A 5115-nucleotide genomic window follows, 5' to 3' on the forward strand; every position below is an offset into this window, starting at 1 on the left:
GGGGGAATTAGTAGCGTCTGGACCAATCAGACACAATATATATTTTGTTAGCTATATTTAACAAATACTCTATAACACCCCTCAGTTAACAAGCCATATGAGTACCTGTGGACCCTTCCCCCCGAAATGTGTAACAACCCAGGAAGCCGAACAGGCCCCTGGTTCCATGGCAACCAACGCGGATATCACTGGGTTTATTGCCCAGAGGAATGTGAGCAGAGAGACTCTCACTGCATTTTCCATAGCAAGAGGCACAATGCACAGTATTCTTATTTCTCTTCTCTTTAAAGGGTTAAGCTTTAACCCTTTCCTATACAAACTGTGTGTGTGTGTGTGTGTGTGTGTATGTGTGTGTTAGACCAGTTTATGTGTTTATGTAGTGTGTTAGACCAGTTTATGTGTTTATGTAGTATGTTAGACCAGTTTAAGTGTTTATGTAGTATGTTGGGCCAGTTTAAGTGTTTATGTAGTTTATAAAACCTTACTTGTATCACACTTGACGTGGTTCATTGTTTGCTCATAACTGGAGTCACTTAATCATGCAGATTTATGCTACAAGCTTTTGTAGACTTGTACAGTAAGGAAGTTATTTCCCTTAACCAGGAAATTAACGTTCTTAGAATTGACAAGACAGTTGACCCTGAGAGGTCAGCTAAATATCTACAGCGGATCTAAAATATTCATAATTATAACTAGTTATGATTAATTATTCATATTTCCCATGAGCTGATTCGTTACAACAAGTAGCATTTTTCGTTGTCGAATTGTACTACCCACTGTTTTAATGGGAGGTAGCTAAATCTGACAGGGTAGCACAAATCGACAGAACACCGGTTGTTCTGACTCACAGCCTGTAAGTAAGTTTTTTATATTTAAAAGATTTGCCAAGGATGCAACGCGTAAAAGGACAGTATAAGTCATTATAATCCGTAATTATGTCCCCACTGGATGCAACAAATGCCTCGTTTATAATGGGTTTTAATGTTTTTGTCTCGTCGCTCCAGCCAGACAGGGCATCACAGTATGGTAAGGGGCGTAACATTTCCGACACACACTTGAGGTATTCTGCCAATCACAACGCAATTGATAGCTGGCCAATCAGAGCACACCTCGCTTTTCAGACCGATGAGCTTTGTAAAAATCTACGCATTTCAGAAAGGTGGGGCATAGAGGAGAAACAATAAATGTACAGTATGTGGAAAATAATGTTTTTTGAACCTTAAACCGCATAAACACATATCATTAAACCAATTACACGAAATAATGTTCTTTTTACAACATCATATGACCCCTTTAACAAAAATGCAAAACAGCAAGACTTATTTGACATCAAAACAAAAATGTGAAAAATGCTGTCTAATCGCTCTCTCGCGGTACTTTGATGTCATACACAGAATGGTCTGTGCAGTGCTGCTTCAGTCAAACACCTTTTGTGTTTTATTAGGAGCCGCACAACAGTTCTTCTGTGGCTTTATAGGTAATATTTTCACTTACACAATTTAGCAAAATCAGACAATATTGTGTCTAATACAAACCACAATATGAACGTCTTATTATTGAATTGTTGTAAATAAATATCACATTTGGAACTGGTCAGTGCTCACAAAAAGCTGGGAAATCACTTCATGTAGCCCCAAGAGTGATTACTGATAAACTGTCTGAAAAAAGAAAGTCATGTTTTAGAGAAGAAAAAAATCACTCATTGACTTTCAAAGCTGCTAATGACTTTCTACTTTGAGGATCTTGATAGAAATGTAGTGGAGTGAAAAGTACAATATTTGTCTTTCAAATGTAGTGAAGTTAAAGTCATAAGTTTCCAGAAAAATATAATACTCAAGTAAAGTACAGATACTCAAAAAGTGTACTTAAGTACAATACTCAAGTAAATTTACTTAGTTACTGTTCGCCTCTTAGTGTTAGCAGTGTGCTGTATACTTACCCCGACTTGTGAGCGTCAGCCCAGGTTGTTTCCAGCGTGGCTCTCCGCTCTCTCAGCTTGGCCTGCTTCTCCATGACCTCCAGCTGGAGCTGCACTCGGTACACTCGCGTCCTCACCTGCACTCAAAGGTAGACACAGATCCACCATTTAAAGCAAGTATCAGTGAGTAAAAAAATGGAGTTTAAACAATGTAAGCAAGATTAGCGACAACCACGCTAGCGATGCTAACGGGCTATAAGCAAGTAGCGGACTAGGCAAATCAAAATAAAACTAGTGATAACAAGGTGCTCTGATTGTTTTTGTTGTAGAGTACAGTGGGGGATATATTCACACATTATAGAAACAAAAATTATGGTCTATAAAATTGATTTTAAGATTGAAAAATAAACGATAAAGAATTAACTTGACGGAGCTTCAACTCAAAACATGCGGCAGCAATAAACAGGACAACTCTATGATGTAATAGTGTGGTAAACACTGCCTCCGCAGAAGAAGATGCTTCTACATCGCTGCCTGTTTAGCCCCACCCACCGATTCACGCACGTATTGTTTACGAGACAAGTGAACGTGCAGGGACCCGTTTCAATAAGGAGGTTCAGCCAACTCTGAGTTGACTTACTCTGAGATGGGAAACTGAGTTATCGGGGTTCAGAACAGCTGAATTGAGTTAGTTCAATCAACTCTGAGTAGGTTGACTCTGAGTTTAGTGCGTGTACCATGACTATGAAAAGCCATGATCAATGGAGCTCCGATATTACGATTCACCATGGCAACAGCACCCGACAAAAAGAAGTCTGCATACTTCAGAGTCAATGCAAGTTTAATTCTTATCACTGTTATAATATCACAGGTGAAAACTGGCAGAACGGTAGGTTATTGAACTAATAGGCTATTCATTTTCATATAAATAAAATAATAATAATAATAATTTAAGTGCTTTTTTCTTATTTTGCAAATTATCTGCCAATAGGGTAAGAAACATACGGCAATGGCTATTTACACTAAGTGGAATTAGTATACTTTCTTAGAGATAGATGCTATTTACACTTAGTGAAAATAGTGATATATTCTATTTCCCTTATGAAAATTAACCATGGTTTTACTACAAATAAAACCAAAAAACATCTTGGTTACTTGTGTAACCCTCGTTCCCTGAATGAGGGAACAGAGATGTTACGTCAGTCGTGACTGACGAATTGGGATCTCGCCAAGCCGGCAAGTCCCCCTACACCAGTTGGGGCTGAAGATAGGACAGGGCTAGGCAGAGGTGTCCGCCACTGCTGTTCCATACAGTGGTACATTGGATAACACTGGGAAAATTTACCCAAGTTGGGAACGCTACGGAAGCCACATCCTGCGCATAGGAGGTATCATGTGGAATTGCACATATGGACTGGCCAAGGGCAGTGCTACATATGGAAGACCCTGCGGTAGACTCAACCTGCCTGGGGTGAAATGACAACGCAGCAGAGATGGCAGAGAACGTCTGTCAGGGAAAGACACGGGCTTACCATGAGGGGAGCTGTACCGTGGAAGAATACAGATGTGGGATCACCCGAAGGGGGAAGCACAAGGGCTGACCTTGGGCATGCACACGAGTGCTGGACCTGGCATCTGGCGCTCTGCCACGCCTGACCGCCGACGGTGCGGGAGGAACTCCAACAGGCTTCGCCATGGGGAACTGAACTGAGAAGCAAAAAAGCGCACGTATCCGGTCCGTAGAGGGGAATGGCGCAGCAAGCGTGATCAACACCGAGCGGGTCCGGTGTTACTGCCTAACTGAGGCGAGTACACGAGAGGACACGGGCTCTACATGGAGATTATAGAATCTCGCAAACGTGTTAGGCGTCGCCCAGCCGGAAGCTCTACAGATGTCTGCTATCAAGGCGCCCCACGCCAATGCCCAAGAAGATGCCACTCCTCTCGTAGAGTGTGCTCTCACTCCGAGGGGGCATGGTAAACGTTTGGCCTGGTATGCTAAGACTATAGCCTCCACTAACCAGTGGGCAAGTCTTTGTTTGGAGACAGCCTTTCCCTTCTGCTGTCCTGCGAAGCAGACAAAGAGCTGGTCTGAGGTCCTGAAGCTCTGCATACAGTCCACGTAAGTGCGCAAAGCGCGAACAGGACAGAGCAGAGCAATGGCTGGGTCTGCCTCCTCCCGGGGCAGCGCTTGCAAGTTCACCACCTGATCCCTGAAAGCCGTGGTGGGAACTTTGGGCACATATCCAGGCCAGGGTCTCAGGACAACGTGAGAGTTACCCGTTCCGAATTCTAAGCACGAATCGTCGATCAAAAATGCCTGCAGTTGCCTTACCCTCTTGACCGAGGCCAATGCAGTGAGGAGCACTGTCTTCAACGACAGAAACTTAAGTTCCACTGACTGCAGAGGCTCGAAGGGCTCCTCCTTCAAGGCCGTCAGGACCGAGGGGAGATCCCAAGAGGGTAACAGGTGAGGGCGCGGAGGATTTAGCCTCCTTGCCCCTCTGAGAAACCTGACGACCAAGTCATGCTTCCCCACAGACTTACCGTCCATTGCCTCGTGATGTGCGGCAATGGCGGCAACATACACCTTAAGGGTGGAGGGAGACAGCCTTCGCTCCAACCCATCTTGCAGGAAAAAAAGCATGACTCTGATCGGGCATCTACGGGGGTCTTCCCGGCTGGAAGAGCACCAATCGACGAACAGGTTCCACTTCAGCCTGTAAGCGTGTCTTGTAGACGGGGCTCTAGCTGACGTGATGGTGTTTACTACCGCTGGAGGTAGCCCACCTAGAACCTCAGCGTCCTGTCCAGGGACCATAAGTGGAGATTCCACAAGTCTGGACGCGGGTGCCAGAGGGTGCCCCCTCTCTGATAAAGGAGATCCCTCCTCAGAGAAATTTGGGGAACCAAGTCTGACTGAGCCAGTATGGCGCTACCAAGAGAACCTGCTCCTCGTCCTCCCTGACCTTGCACAGTGTCTGTGCGAGAACGCTCACTGGGGGAAACGCATATTTGCGGAGGCCCCGATGCCAGCTGTACGCCAGTGCGTCCGTGCCGAGGGTCCCCTCGGACAGAGAGTAAAACAACTGGCAATGGGACGTGTCCGGGGAGGCAAACAGGTCTACCTGAGCATCCACAAAGCATCTCCAAATCAGCTGGACTGTCTCGGGGTGGAGTCGCCATTCTCCCGGAAG

The sequence above is a fragment of the Sinocyclocheilus grahami genome, unplaced genomic scaffold (genome assembly GCF_001515645.1).
Source record: "Sinocyclocheilus grahami isolate Dianchi unplaced genomic scaffold, SAMN03320097.WGS_v1.1 scaffold788.1, whole genome shotgun sequence".
NCBI lineage: Eukaryota > Metazoa > Chordata > Actinopteri > Cypriniformes > Cyprinidae > Sinocyclocheilus > Sinocyclocheilus grahami.